At 40.5% G+C, this 17,173-nt stretch overlaps 1 protein-coding gene across 1 annotated transcript in view; it reads right to left on the minus strand.

Moving 5' to 3' along the window:
• The window catches only part of STPG2 (sperm tail PG-rich repeat containing 2), a 571,273-nt gene that overhangs the window by 526,502 nt on the left and 27,598 nt on the right, over nucleotides 1–17,173 (minus strand). The window lies entirely within an intron of this gene.

Here is a 17,173-nt window from a genome sequence, read left to right on the forward strand (position 1 = left end):
CGCTAATGTGAACCCAGCGTAAGCAAAATATATAAATAATCTAATGTACAGTCCTATGAAAAAGTTTGGGCACCCTTATTAATCGTAATCATTTTTAGTTCTAAATATTTTGGTGTTTGCAACAGCCATTTCAGTTTGATATATCTAATAACTGATGGACACAGTAATATTTCAGGATTGAAATGAGGTTTATTGTACTAATAGAAAATGTGCAATATGCATTAAACCAAAATTTGACCGGTGCAAAAGTATGGGCACCTCAACAGAAAAGTGACATTAATATTTAGTAGATCCTCCTTTTGCAAAGATAACAGCCTCTAGTCGCTTCCTGTAGCTTTTAATCAGTTCCTGGATCCTGGATGAAGGTATTTTGGACCATTCCTCTTTACAAAACAATTCAAGTTCAGTTAAGTTTGATGGTCAAAGAAATGAGTAAATTGATCAGGCACAAATCAACTTCACTATAACTTTCCCATAAATTTCAGATGTTGGCAAATCCCAGGCTTTTGGAATTTAGCCTTCACATTGCTCATTTTACAGATCAGGGGAAGACTGAGAACAAGGATAACATCAATTTAAAAAAAATATATAAAAAAATCTGATAATGTAGTGTAGATCTAAACAGGCAGTTTTTTGCCACCTACCATCCATTCACAAATATTCATATTTACTGCTGTGACTTTGGCTAAAGTTGCCTTAGCATTATAGAGCTAGCCATAGGTTAGATACAGCCCTAGGAGACTTCAGAGCCAAAACCAGGAGCAAGTTTAAAACAGAACAGATACCCTGACCACTGAAAATATGGGAAAAATACTAATATAAACAACTGCTTCTTTGCATTAGTTACATTTTTCATAGTGTCATTGGGTGTGGAAACCTTTCTCTAGAACAATGATGATGAACCTATGGCACCCATGCCAGGGTGGGTACTCAGAGCCCTGTTTGTGGGCAAGTGTGCTGTTGCCCCACCCGGGTTCCTCAGTCACTCGCTAATGGGGAATCCGGGACAGCTGTCTCAGATCCCCTAATGAGCGACCCAGCGCTTCTTTCAGTTTTATGTGCACCTCACAGTCTAAAGTCAGTGTCCGCGACTTACAGCGACAGAAGATTATGACCTCTGCCCCAATACAAGTGCAACGACGTCATTCATCAGTGCCTGCTACGCGCTGGAAGAAGGACATCACCTTGCTGCTCATTGTGGGAGTGCAAGTGAATACAGAAGCATATTATACTGTGTGGGGGCCACTATGGTGTATATTGGACTTTGTGGAGGCCACCGTAGAGTATATTGTACTGTGTGGGGGCCACTGTGGTGGGGGACACTGTGTTGGATATTGTACTGTGTGGGGGCCACTGTGGTGTATATTGGACTCTGTGGGGGCCACCGTGGAGCATATTGGACTGTGTGAGAGCCATTATAATTGTTAAAAAGTATACCTAATGAAAACTTCTACCTTTCAGTACAAAGTTGTTTGTACCATTGAAAGCTCGGTAAAGTCTCATTCACATGACTGTATTTTGCAAGTCTGTAAGTTTTAAGGTTAAACTGCCATGTTGGCATTTTGTGATAAATTAATGAGTTTTGGGTTACAGTTTGGGTACCCAGTCTCTAAAAGGTTTGCCATCACTGCTCTAGAAACTACGCAAGTTGTGTTATATACACTGACAGCTACAACTCAATTTAATACATGCCCTCTATTTTTTATTTTTAATATGCTCCATTGTTAGGCTTTGGCCTCTTTCACATCATATTTTTCATGTCAGTGTAACTGATCAGTTTAACAGATCTGTTATTTTAATGAAAAAACTGACACAAACGGATGTCAGTTCATGCCTCAAAAATCTCATCCGTTGACAGATGTGCATCGTTTGCATCAGTTTTTTTGCAAAAAAAAAAAAAGGATCCTTTTTTTATGTTTACCGCTGTCATCCTCTACATGTGCTTCACCTAATACCATCAGGGGTATCACACGTTGGGGAGGCAGGGGGGGGCAATCAATCCCTAATGGCTGCCCCTCCACTTAGGCTGCCCCTGATAGTATTAGGTGAAGCACATATGGGTTGTGGCAGAGGAGCTGTCCCCCAAGCACTACAAGTCACAGCACAAATAACAAAAAATTGTGCTGTGACTTGTAGTACTTGGGAGACAGCTCCTCCGTTACACCCTACATGTGCTATTAGGGCACACAACTAGTTATAGGGCAAAAAATTGGCAGAACTACGTTAATATTGCACTGTGCTAAAAAAGCGGACTGCCACAACCAATATTTCATAAAAATATATCAAATTTTATTTAAATAGATATTAAAAGATATGTAAAGAGAGAAGTAATAGATGGGGTGGTACAACCATACAAAAACATGGAGGCCCAATAGAAATGATGCTATATAATGATGAGTAGATGTCACTCTTATTACATACATATAGTGGCGTATACAATACCCATGAGTTTTAGAGTGCATATACAAAACAAAGTTGACATAGTACAAAGATAGTATTTACCTATGAGAGGACCTCCATGTAATAAACGCACCCCGACGCGCGTTTCGCCACTATGTGGCTTCGTCAGGGGGAAGAAACGTTTCTTCCCCCTGACGAAGCCTCTCATCATTATATAGCATCATTTCTATTGGGCCTCCATGTTTTTGTATGGTTGTACCACCCCATCGATTACTTCTCTCTTTATATATCTTTTAATATCTATTTAAATAAAGTTTGATATATTTTTATGAAATATTGGTTGTGGCAGTCCGCTTTTTTAGCACAGTGCAATATGTGCTATTAGGGATTGATTGGCTCCCCATATGCTACTCCTAAAGGCTGCTACTCTTGGTACCAGCATGAATGATACTGCCATTTGTAACCCCCATTAGAGAAATGGCTGCCACCCCTCCCCCCAGGAGTGTCGCCCATCCAAATCATGGTGTTTATGTTCCATGGGGCCCCGGCCGTAAGTTGCATAAAATGTCTGGCATGTTTGAGCTTATTTAGATAAACTTTTCTTTTTATAACGACCAAATACTGGGGAAAAGGGAAAAGGAATTGCTTTATACTCAGCCTATACGTTCTCCTGGTGCCTGTAGTTCCTCAAATGCCTCCTTAGAGGATTGCGCTCGGATGAAGAAAAAACTCTCTCGGTGCAGAGTTGCATAGAAGAATCCAACGAAAAAAACATCCAGCGAAGCAGTGGAGTATGTTGAATAAAAACTTCTCCTTTATTATAACAGCCTTAAAAGTCAGCACTACACATAAAATCGGAAAAAGGGGAGGGGGGGGCGTCAGACTGACGGACTTCGAAGAAGGATTAACATCCGAAACGCGTCAGTCTGACGCCCCCCCTCCCCTTTTTCCGATTTTATGTGTAGTGCTGACTTTTAAGGCTGTTATAATAAAGGAGAAGTTTTTATTCAACATACTCCACTGCTTCGCTGGATGTTTTTTTCGTTGGATTTTTCTTTTTATAATTTGTGTTGCGCCCATACAATACTGATAACTGCAGCTCCCTATTCTTAATGCGCTCTCATACTTGTCAACATTTGAAAATTATTTCTAGGAACACCTTGGAACTCAACCCATTCCTGCTCCTCACCATATTATCACATTGCACTGAGCATATAGCTCATGCTCAGCATCATAGTAGTGTTGCTTATCAATGTGGAAGGCAGAGTAACTGTTCCTCTTACATTGTTTTCAGGTTCCACCTTTAATATACATTTGGGACCAAAGACTAGCTGTCAGAAAACGCTCCAACTGGCAGATAAACCTGTCAGATAAGATATCTGGTTGCTGGCCCTTCGTTTAACCCCCTCAGACCCACCACACCCATGCTGAGATCACATGGTTCTGATTAAAAATAACAAAGTTATCAATTTTGAAAGAAGGAGATGGAAAAGCTGAAAAAAGTCACTTATCCTTTACACCCAAGCTATCCTACATCCTTAAAGAGTTAAAGAGCATAGTTTGCCAGATATGTTATAAGTGACGTTATTTGAGCCTTGGGACAGAGTTATATACCACAAAGGGCACATTATCATTACCATAAAAAGCCATTTCACAATGATCAGTGATGAGGGCCAGAATTATACCTAATATTAAGACATACTACACATTCATGATAGATCTGATGAAAAGCACAGAAATGTATTTCAGACAAAAGTTCAGCAATTTTCATCATTGCAAATTCAACCCACAATGTAATTCAGAAGTTTCTAAATTTCAACTAGTCACTTCATTCACTTTCATCCAAGCAAATTCACTGATGCTGATTGCTGCACCCTGGGCAACGTGACACAGCAGAAAACTGACAAAATACTGTATATAAGTACCTCAGGGATTAGTAGGAATGTGAATGATTAAGGATAGGTTCACACCTGTGCCCAGGGCTGCTTTAACCATAGGGCCAACCGTGCACTTGCATAAGGCCCTATGGTAGTGGGGGCCCTCTTTGGACACTGGGATAGTCCTACATTTACTGTCAGTGGGCCTGAGCTACCCCAACTCATCTGCATCCAGAGAGAAAGCCGATGAATTGAAACCAGTGAAGAAGTCCGCTCCCTACTTCACCACCCAGCTGCTTTCTTTGCTGCCAGTGTCCTGGGAGCAGGAGGCGCGATGTAGTGGCGTCACTTACATTGCATTTGTTACTCCATGAAAACTCCAGGACCAGAGAGGAGTGAAAAGTGGGGAGCGGGGTGGAGCAAGGTGAGTATTAAGGTTTGTTTTTTTATTTGATATATACAGTAGGGGACATGAAACTATGGGGGCAATAGGGGGGTATGACACTATAGGGGCAACCCAGGGAATGGGGAAACTTGATATTGTGGTTGGCAAACTGAGAGGGGCAAGTCAGTGTGGGAGAATATGATACTGTGGGGGCAACCTGGGGTGGGGACATGATAGGGGGTCTTGGCATGACAGTATGGGGGCAACCTGGGGGTGGGGAAACATGATACTGTGGGGGCAATCTGGAGTGAGGACATGTCAGTGTGGGGGGCATGATACTGTGGGGGCAACCTGAAGGGGGCATGACACAGTAGAGGCAGCTGGGGGAGACATGAATCTGTTTGGGCAACCTAGGGGGACATTATAAGGGGATTATTGTATGGGGCCACTAGTGTAAGAGCCACTAAGGGGCATTGTACTATGTGTGGGCCATTGATGGAGCACTATAATTTGTGCATTTCAGGTATGTAGGTGGTGGTTATGTGGGGGGCTCACTTATCTATTCTTTTCACAAGGCCCACCAATGTGTTAAAACAGCCTTCCCTGCGTCCAGTCTCGAATTGGGGATTTCGACCCTGAATCCGCTTGAAAAATGCGGAGTGAAAAGTCCTGCAAGCAGCGCTTTTTTCTCCGCATTTTTCGAGCAGAAAACCAACGACCCTATTTTAGTCTATGGGGTCTGCGGTTTTCCACCGATAGCCACTTTTCAAGCGGAGCCAAAGAACAGGAAACCCGAATGCGAGTGTGAACCTAGCATAACACAATTACCATGTTATAGAGTTGGCTAACCTTCTGACTCTCTGTTGTGGTACTGAAAGTCTCAGCACTCCCTGAATAAGCCTGGCAATCATTTTAAGGTTTCTTACTTTCACTTTATATCCCGTCTATCCTTTTAATGTGTGCTCTGGGAAAGCTCTGTTACACTACGATTACTCTGCCATAGTCCTTTCCAATGTTCTATCTGTCAGAGGATCAGAAAAAATGATTTCTACTTTTTTTTCTGCATAAAGACTGCACTATTGTATGCAATGGGATCTAGTTTATAAATAATGTGTAAGAAACAATAGTATAATGCACAGTCTACACTTATTTAACATGGGTGCCTATTTTACGTTTCTGCTTAATATATGCACTGGATGTTTCCCCAGCAGATATGTCAAACAGATAGGTGGGATGTAATGTGAAAGCAACCTAAGTCTAGATCCAAATCTGCACCGGAGTTTCTGCTATTTTATACTTATTTTAGTCTATAGGTTAACTGCCATTTTAATGGGCAGGCAAGTGTTAACCTCTCCTATGACATTGGGGTTATATCCCCCAACTCATTCACATTGCACTGTCTCCACTTACTCTGGTGCTTAGATGATTCTACTCTTTACTATAACCCGTTATTCCACTTTCTGCTGCCCCATCTATACCCAATCTCCTGCTTCTTACACTAGTGTTTTGGTTTTCCTTCTTCGGATCCACTTGGGGACCTGAAAAACGGAAATCCAATTCTCTTAAAACAAGGTTACTGACAGAAACCCAAAGACCCCATAGAGTATAATGGGGTCTATCTGGTTTCTGCCTAGTTTCTGGAAACCCAATCCTCTTAAAAAGCGGTTACTCACAGAAACCCACATACCCTATAGACTATAATGAGGCAGGACTTTTCTCTCTGCATTTTTCAAGCAGAATGAGGGACGGAGTCCCCAAATGGCGACTGAGTGTTAGTGCATATTAGCCTGACCCATGACCCTATATGCACACAGCATCCTCACTATGAACTACTGTTCAACTTATTTTCTTCATTAAGAAAAAGGCTCAGCTCTGCAACAGCTGCATCCAAGAAGTCACAGGGAACCTGACATGGCACATAATATAGAAAGAGCGGCTCCAGATAGTACCAGATATGTCCTAACAGTAAGCAGAGTCAGTACGTCATGTGTACTGGTGTCTAGAGCTGAGTTCATATCATAACTGATATGATAGTAGCTGATTTAAAAAAAAAACAAAAAAAACCTGCCACCCTATATTATTGGGACAATGCCCAATACTGTACTGATTTTTAAGGGAAGTCCTGCCAATTTGTGGACAGTTGGTGAATATGCAGTCCAAGCAAATTTTGCACTACATACTGACATGGGCTATTCTGATCCTCAAAAAAGACCAGAATAGTATGCAGTCTATGTGAAAAAAAACAAAGTGTGCATGCCCCATTCATTACAATTGGTCCATGTGCTGTTCTAATCTAGTCTGTGAACACTAGACTGCACATGGACGTGAAGTATAACATTATCATGTAAGGCATTCATGTGACAGAGGCAGAATAGACAGCTCTTACATATGACAAATGCAAAGAAACTGCAAAATAAAAAAAAACAGGTACCTCTAAGACTCTACAGGCCTCAGCATGTCAAATGTTCATGACAGTACAAGTAGAAAAAAAAAAACTGAACAAGCAAGAGCCTATTCTTAGGGTGCATTCACAGGAATGTTGAAGTCAATGGGAGGCTTTTTTTTTCAGTGCTGAATCTGACGTGGATTCCACGCCAAATTCAGCGCCATTTTCCTCTGTGTGAATGCACCCTTACATGGCAGCACAGCACAAGTTGCATCTGAACAAAAAAAAAATCTTTCAGAGCAATGTACCAATGTACGTTGAACAGAGGAGATCAGAGTGGAGATGTTTGGCTGTAGTGCACCTTATACCCACAGTAATTTGGGCTTATTTTGCATCCACAGCACCTGAGCACCTTGTAGGAATTGAATCAACCATGAACTCTTCTGTATACCAATGTACTCTAGAGTCAAATATGACTTCATCTATCCAACAGCTAAAGAGTCATTGAGTCATACAACAGGACAATGATCCCAAGCGCACCAGCAAATGTACAACAGAATGGCTGTACAAGAAAAGAATGAAGGGACTTGTCAAAGTTTAGACCTCACCCCAATAGAAATACTGTGGGAGACCTGTGAATAAATGCCCACAAATCTCAGAATCGGAATCCCCGAGCGCATATGTGAACCTACCCTTAGGATTAGACCCAATGCCGCACCTCCCATGAGGCAACCTGAAGCGACCGCAAAACCGTTTTTTTTAAATCCGGACACAGAGTACTGCATGTCTGACCCTGTGTCCGGATTAAAAAACCCAGTTTCGCGGCGGAGAGCATAAAACTCTCACCGCCGCTCACAGCCGGCCAGCTTTCTCACCCATTCATTTGAATGGGTGAGAAAAGACTCCTGCAGGTTTTCATCTCCTGCTCTGTTTTATGCAGGAAACAGAAAACTGCATAACGGAGTGCCGGGCGCAGATGTGAACGAGCCCTTAGTGAATGGAGTTGCATTGCATCACAACTTACAGCTGCAAAATATTTGAGTAATGTTCAGCTTTTGGACAGCTAGAAGTTGTAGTTGTGGCACGCTTTGAGTCACAAGGTGATTCCATTCACTAACACAAGTGAATAAGTTGCAAGGTAATCCTAGCCTAACAAATTATGCTTGGTAAAAAAAATAACATTACTATAAAATATAACATAATAGCATAAATATAAAGTTGCTTTTTTTAAAATTCCTTCTGTTAAATTAATATTGCTGTAATAGACAAACATATTTGGTATTCCTATAACGTAATAACATGTACAATGCAATGAAAGTGTTAATTACGGTAGTCCGTAAATTTAGCAAATAGAAATGACGTAAATTTTATCTATAATAAAAGTTAGCAGAAATCTTCCTTATTTGTATGTCAAAATGGAGGCTCAAAAACTGAAATTTTTCCTACAAAAAAACATCAAGCAGTTATGTTATCAAAATACAACTGCTTTGTTCCTTTTTTGGATACGCTTACATGTGATGGGATTTTGGATGTTCTTTGGTATCAATGACAGAATATATACACACAGAACACATAGAAATGTCAACGAAAAAAGTAACTAATCCCTTAAGTGGTTTATAGTATGTTGTGTAGATAAGGAAGTACAAGGATAAGAGGGCCCACCATGACTATTGCCCAAAGGCCCACTTATACCTGAAGCCAGGTATATCACAACTGAAGCCTGATGCCAAGTACATCACATCTGTATACATGAAGCCATTGGTATCACAACTGTGTTGACCCATGCTGCCCTTGACAATTCACTGGTCATAGTCAACACATTAATAAGGAGAAAAATTTCATTGAACTATACGTTCTATGTTGGCATTTTATTTCGTGAACCCACCACTGTTGCCACCGGATAGATAAAACAGAGATGTTTTCAATGCAACCAATTTTTTTGTAAGTGATAGGTCTTGCTTAACACTCCCAGACACTGCATTGCATTGCTCTGATTCAGCATCTTACCTTCCCATATTCCTTTATCACAATCAAGCTTACCAAGAAAGCAGTAACAAATATAAATTGCCTTGACTTCCAATTATCAAATAGATGTCAAAGAGACAACTACCATTTCGGCACGCTCAGCTTTTGCAGGTGCTTTAACAACAGCAAATAAAAAAAAAAAAATAACAGAAATTGGTCTGAAGAAAATAATTTCTTCATGTTCCAAACCACTGAGCTAAGAACCTACTATGAGCAGCATGCTTAGAAAATAATTAGGTACATCTAGCCTACCATGCATAATAATCACTACCATTGTCTCCTATAAACTCTGATGATTTTATTTGTAGTTATTATGCATCAGACACATAAACATAGACAATACAATAATACTCGTCTTTGAAAAAAAGTTCTTCTCCTACAATGTCATAAACAATTTCCTTGGCAGATATAACAAGTTTCTGCCAACCATATTACCTTGCCTAATAATTTATTAGAAAAAACGTGTCTACTAAGAAATCATGGTCAACAATGTCTGAACTCTCCTAGGAAGTGAGTGACGGTGAAGAGGATAAGATGTAGACTGAAATGTTCTTTCAGTATTTCCTTAAAATAAAACCTAAATAAAAAGAAAAAGTAGGTAAAAGGAAAAATCATCATGACATAAGGACCAGAGCTGTATGAAAGCAATATCTCTTTATCGTCATGGTCCACTTTGGGCTTACTCATGTTAAGCCACCCTGATCTTAAAGAAAAGCTGAACCAAGCTGAAGTGCACCTAAGTCCTGAGAGTGTGGAAGCAGAAGTGTAACATTGCAATGATAAGTACCTAACAAAAAGTTAGAGGTATATTTTGCTAAGCACACATCATACACTGTCTACCAATAAGTATTTGGACACCTGTGGTAGAAAAGAAAAACTACATTTATTCACATTCAATAGTTGGTAGAACCCAGCAGATGCTTCCTTACGGATGATATTCATCGACACAATACTCCCAGATGTCTGATGACACTCCTGGTGTATGTGAGCCATCGGTTGGGTGCAGTTTCTTTGGCCAGCACTCGCTGGTCTTTATCTCTCAGTTTCGGGGTCTGCTGACTCGGGGCACATTCCAACAATCACCATTCACCTTCCACTTCGTAATCACATAGGTCACTGTCGATTTTGGGTAATTCAGTTCGCTTGCTATGTCCCTTAACCCCTTCCCGACATGCGCCGTAATAGTACGGCGCGTGTCGGGTCTGTAACTATGGCGACCGCCCGGGAGCCGGGCGGCCGTCATAGCCGCCGGGTGTCTACTGTTTCAAGCAGTAGACAACCGGCTCTAATGCCTCCGATCGGTCCCCGGACCGATCGGAGGCATTAACCCCTCCGGCGCTGCTGTCAAAGGCGCCGGAGGCGCCATCTTCCCGGCGGCGCATGGGCGCCGCCATTTTGGCAGGGATCGCCGGCTCCTGGAGCATGCTCCAGGGCCAACCCCCCGTTGCCATGACAGCCGGGAGCCTTGTTAAGGGCTCCCAGCCAGTCTGCAAATTCTCTCTTTTGCAGGCTGGTGTATGCAGCCTGCAAAAGAGATGATGATTTTTTGCAATGCATTGCAATGCATTAGCATTGTAATGCATTGTATTAGTGATCAGACCCCCTGGTGTTCAACACCCCTAGGGGGTCTAATAAATGCAAAAAAAAAATAAAAAAAAAAAGTAAAAAAAAATATAAAAAAATATAAAAAGAATTAAAAGTTCAAATCACCCCCCTTTCCCTAAAACAAATATAAAAGTAGTTAAAAACTGTGAAACATATACATGTTAGGTATCCCCGCGTCCGAAATCGCCCGCTCTACAAATCTATAAAAATATTTTTCCTGTTTGGTAAACGCCGTAGCAGGAAAAATAGTCAAAAGTGCCAAACCGCCGTTTTTTCACTGTTTTAATTCTGATAAAAATTTTAATAAAAAGTGATCAAAGCAATAACATTTCCCGAAAATGGTAGAACTAAAAAGTACACCCGGCCCCGCAAAAAAAGACACCCTATGCATCCCCGTACACCTATGTATAAAAAAGTTACGGCCGTCGGAATATGGTGACTTTTAGAAAAAAAAAATTTTAACACCGTTTTGGAATTTTTTTTAGGGGTCAAAATGTAAATAAAACCATATAAATTTGGTATCCCTGGAACCGTACCGAAACACAGAATACAGGGGACATGTCATTTTGGCTGCACAGTGAACGCCGTAAAACCAAAGCCCGTAAGAAAGTCGCAGAAATGCATTTTTTCTTCAAATCCACCCCATTCTGAATTTTTTTCCTGCTTCCCAGTACATTATATAGAATAATTAATGGTGGCATCATGAAGAAAAAATTGTCCCGCAAAAATTAAGACCTCATATGACTCTGGGAGCCGAGAAATAAAAAAGTTATGGGGTTTAGAAGGAAGGGAGTCAAAAACGAAAATCAAAAAATGCCATCGGCGGGAAGGGGTTAAAGATCAACCATTTCTGTGCTACCCAACAATTCTTGAAATCGGACAACTCTGCACTTCGTGGCATCTTGCATGCGACTAATGCCAATGCTGTTTAACGGCGGATTGTGTGACATACGTCACGACCGCAGATATCTTCATTTGCATGGGTGTCCAAATACTTCTTGGTAGACAGTGTATTGTGAGCTGTTTGTGTCAACTGTGGTAAGACGTGCAGTCTGTTAAATGGTCACTGTTTTAACAATCTTTGCCTATATGAACAATACCAGCGATTAAAAGAAACTAATAATGTAATATACATTATAGAAGAAAAATTCCTCTTTTTGTTCTTACCAGGTTGTTTCCCTGATCTTCCCACTTTGAAACTGGCTTTAACTCTGAAAATCACTGCTATATCCATCTAGAAGTCAAGTGTAGGTCACGTGGCTACACATCTATAAGGTCTATGGTAAAGGGAGAGGAGCAGTGAAAAGGAAAAACAGGGAATAAGAGAAAAAAAGATAAGATAAGCTGTAGCTACGTAGGAGCTGTCCAGGCCACAAAATATGGAACAGGTCCTATTCCTGTCTGATTTTGTGGCCGTGCTAGCTATTCTTTGAATGAATGGGGCCGCTGAAGCACTGCTGGTGCATGGGTGGCACACAGATGACATTTGTGTGCCTCCCATGCGCTGGCCATGCCTTTAATTCATGGCCAGAGGTAAGCAAATGGTAGTATGCAACCCGGCTTAGTAAGAGGAGTCTGATTTTAGACTAAAGCCCCATGTTGTGAAAACACTGCATTTTACAGTCCGTGGTTAATCCCATCCTGGCTAAATCCTATAGACATAGTAGAAAAAGATCTGAAGCGGAGAAGCTGTGTTTTCAAAAACAATGCAGCATGTCAGTTTATACCTGCAGAAACGCTGCCAGTTTCCATATAGGTAGAATTGGAGTAGAAAGTCCACAAAGGAAAACTCTGTGAAAATGTAATGAAAAACTCTGCAGAAAAAAGTCATGCGTTTCCACTGCAGTTTATTCTACAGTGGTTTGCTACATGGGGCTTTAGCCTTACAGGGTAAAAATGCAAATGGTGTATCAACCCATCAGGGCACTTTATACTAAATGCTTATGGTGTGAAAGATGAACTGCTTATTTGTTCACAATTTCTTTCATCTCATTTTCACATGAACATTAATCTGTGTGAACACAAAGTCATTTACACTCATTTGCAAATAAAATACTACACTAAGAAGTATTTGTTGGATTCAAATGAAACTTCCTGGGTGAATAGAATGCTAAAATATGTGATGACTCTATTAGGAAGGATCAGTTTTTTTGCAAAAAAGATTGCTATTGAAATAAGTCTCTAGTGCCCTTTTGGGTTAGACCTGGTTCACATCTGCGTTTGGTATTCCTTTTGGGCCCCCCCTCCCCCCCGAACTGAATACAGAATGCATTGACAAGTGGTGAGCTAATGAAAGCACACGGACCTCATAGACTATAATGATGTTCGTGTGTTTTCCACGCAGTGTCCGCACAGAACATACAAAGAGAAAAGTACTTCATGAACTACTTTTCTCTTTGCATGACTTGTGCGGAGACTGCACGGAAAACACAAGGACATCATTATAGTCTATGGGATCCATGTGCTTTCATAAGCTCACCGCATATCTCTGAACTGCTAGTGTCCCTCATATCACCAGAAGAGATAACAGACTGTCATATAAGATGGCACCCCAGATCATCCCACCAGCACATGGGGCAGTGTGTTGCTCCATAACAAAGGCAGGACTGAAGTGATCAGCAGTGATCACCACAAGGCCTCCATACTTTAACCGAATCACTGTTGGATCCCAAGCAGAACCTGAATTTCTGCAAAACACCATAGCTGCAGTCCAGATTTTTAGTTCATGACACCTCTGCAAATGAAGTCGTTGATGGCTTGTTGATATGCCATTCAAATTTCCTTTTATTCAGTGCCTGGAAGTGGTTAGGGCAGAGACAGTATCTAGAGATAGTGGGCAAGGAAACTTTGGGAGCTTCTCCTGCTTGTTGATGGATCAAACAATCCTGTTTATTGATGATCTGCCTGAATCATATGAAGCCTTTTTACCAGGTGTGCATGCCCTTGCATAACCACTGCCCCAAAACTTCCTTACAGCCAGGTCAAAACAGCCTAGAAGGCAGGCAATTTGGCAAAATGACCATCCTGGTTCTCTCAGTTCGACACCACTTTTCAAAGACTGTCAACTGGGCAAAATGGTTTTGAGTGCAGTGTAGGGGAATATCTAGCAGCCAACAATTTCTTACCAAGAGGTACACTACCCAAAGGTAGCTCCTGAGAATCTTTTTATAGGTAGTGGGGCTAAACACTTTTACGCCCTCCTGTGTCTAATTAGACCACACCTGTAATCATTTACATATCTGCCTGAGACATAATTGCATGCAATATAATAATTTCTTTCTGGGCATGATATTCTTTTTGTGAATGTGTATATTTTTAGAATGTATCCTAACACACATGATCACACAGTCTAGAAAATCAAAGTGATCAAGGGAAACCCAAATGACAAGAAAATTTAAACAACTTGCTCATGTTGACCTAGTTGGATTAAAATTCAGCATTCTAACCCTTCTAACACTGAAGAGGTCAACATTGGCGCTGAAGAATAATGCTTGTATTCCTCTTTATTTCTTCCTATCCCTATTAGTTAATATAAAGTGTATCTTCATATATTAACACACTAGTAAGAACACACCAGGATTCTGCTTCATATTTAGCAGTGTAGAAGATGAAAAAGAATCCTGCTTTGGTCTCTTATGCACAGAGATGTCATAGTACAGACATAAGGCACACAGTGATGTCTGAATAGGAGAAAAGACAGGGAAATATAACAATAAAGAGTATATAAATGTAATTGCATAAAATGCAAAATGATAATAAAGTGATCTCCACAAACAGAAATAGCTCATACAATGATATGGTAATGAAATGATATTACTGTACTGTATAGGGATAATGCAGGCAGTTATGTTACAGTACAGGGATGATATACACAGTGATATGACAGTGTGGAGATAATGCACATAATGGTACAACAGTGCAGGGGTAATAAGCACAGTGATGTCACAATATAGGGGTGACACACACTGTGATATCACAGTACAGAGATATTGCACACAGTGATGTCACAGTGCAAGGATAATGAATACAGTGATGTCATAGTACAGGGACAGTGCACACAGTGATGTCACAGTGCAAGGATAATGAATACAGTGATGTCATAGTACAAGGATAGTGCACATAGTGATGTCACAGTGCAAGGATAATGCATACAGTGATGTCATAGTACAGGGATACTGCACACAGTGATGTCACAGTGCAAGGATAATGAATACAGTGATGTCAAAGTACAGGGACAGTGCACACAGTGATGTCACAGTGCAAGGATAATGCATACAGTGATGTCATAGTACAGGGATACTGCACACAGTGATGTCACAGTGCAAGGATAATGAATACAGTGATGTCATAGTACAGGGATAGTGCACATAGTGATGTCACAGTGCAAGGATAATGCATACAGTGATGTCATAGTACAGAGATATTGCACACAGTGATGTCACAGTACAAGGATAATGAATACAGTGATGTCATAGTACAGGGACAGTGCACACAGTGATGTCACAGTGCAAGGATAATGCATACAGTGATGTCATAGTACAGGGATACTGCACACAGTGATGTCACAGTGCAAGGATAATGCATACAGTGATGTCATAATACAGGGATATTGCATGCAGTGATGTTACAATACAGAGCTAATGCACAGTGAGAACTCAGGGTATGGATAATGCACAAAGTGATATCATGGTACAGAGATAATGCACACGATGATGTCACAGTTCAGGGATAATACACAAAGTGATATCAGAGAATGGGGTTACCGGTGTACCATTAACCAGGAACACAGTGAAATCACAGCACAGAAAAAAAAAACCTGAATTATGTTACTAGGCATAATGATGTCATAACACAGGACTAATGTACAAACTTGATGCAATGAAGAGTGATAAATGCACACAGCAGGTGCTCAACTAATACCTTCTTTTACCTTTTTGGTTTTTGGGTATACCTGATGCATGCACTGTTTCTCTGCAGTTTCTCATTCATATTTTAACTAAGGGCACATTCATAGAACCTAATGTCATCTGTGAAACTCGGTCCACATGTTGGCCAGTTTACTGGCCTGCATCTGATGCCGGGAGAAGGACTCCTAGTATTATAGTTATCTATGTTGCTAGTAGTCCCTGAGTCCCGCCGACATTGCAATACAAGACAGTATGTCACTGGGACATAGCATAGATAATGCTAGAGGACCCTCTCCCGGAATAAGGTGCAAGCCAATAAATCCGGCCAGAACACAGAGCGAGTTTAAAACTGAGCTGAAACTCGGTCAAGTGAATGTGCCCAAAACCATAGACTTTAACTCAAAAGCAGATACAAATGGAAATATGGATTGATTTACTTCTTAAAATTATCACGCAAGTGTCAGAATACAGTTTAAGTATAATTAAAACATAATTTTCTAATAAATCGATAACAAAAACAATTGAAAAATGATAAAAAATCTTGTGCCTAGTGCATATTAGGTAAGGTTCACCTTAAGAAATATGCATACTCTTTGTGTTATTTCCATGAACTGTAGTTGAACGTCATCGGATTTTCTTTATAGTCCGCAACAAATGTAAACTCTATATATAAGGACAATGTCTAAAAATACAACGACAAGGTTCTACTTTCCATTATCCTGGACCATAGGAAATATCTCTGGGGAGGATCTCAATGCTCATGCCTTCAAAGTACTGAATATATATAGCTATGGATTTCTGTACTTTGCCTAAAGGGCTGTGATGTGGTATAGCAGTTATAGTTCATTCTTATCATTTTAATTGTCTTGCTTCTCTGTCAGAGCTTCACAACATGGAGAAAGAGTGAGAACTTGCTGACTCCCCAATGATTTTTGGCAACAGGCAGTAGGAATGTGATATGCCAACAACCCCATTTAGTAACTCAATTGCAATGGTTCAGCAAACAACATAATGCTGACACTTAATGAAGATATTGTTGTCTCCTCCAAGTTTCTTCCAATACCATCCACCAATTTAAAGTTTTTTGTGTATTGCCCCTAAATTAAGAAGACCAAGTTCATATATATGTTTATATTTGCTTGCTTTTTTTCTTTTCTAGGTCCTTTTCTTTGCTCTCCCCTCTTCATCTCCTTCCTTCTCCCCTCTCTCCTGTTTCTTCCCCTACTGTTCCCTTCTCAAGTGACCAGAGGTCGTTGTTGGACTCAAATTCCCACCATCATGTTTACCCTCTGTTAGAGTTAAGTCCTCCATCTTTGTATTTTGGCAGCCATCTTGTACTCTTTCACATATAAACTGTATAAGTATGTATTTTTCTGCTTAAGTCAAGGAGGCCCTTTGTTAGACTTTAAGGAATGTGATAATGAACGTTAATGCATAGGTCGCTAATCCTTATCTCTCAAGGGCCTCATTTTGAGAAGATGCAGCTGACTTTGTATATCTCTTATCTCCTTTACATGATGTATGGACACATAACCAACAAAAGTATTAATCTTATGGTATCTGGGCACTTTGTCATATTTTATGGTAT

This window comes from Leptodactylus fuscus, chromosome 1 (genome assembly GCF_031893055.1).
Source record: "Leptodactylus fuscus isolate aLepFus1 chromosome 1, aLepFus1.hap2, whole genome shotgun sequence".
In the NCBI taxonomy this organism is placed as follows: domain Eukaryota; kingdom Metazoa; phylum Chordata; class Amphibia; order Anura; family Leptodactylidae; genus Leptodactylus; species Leptodactylus fuscus.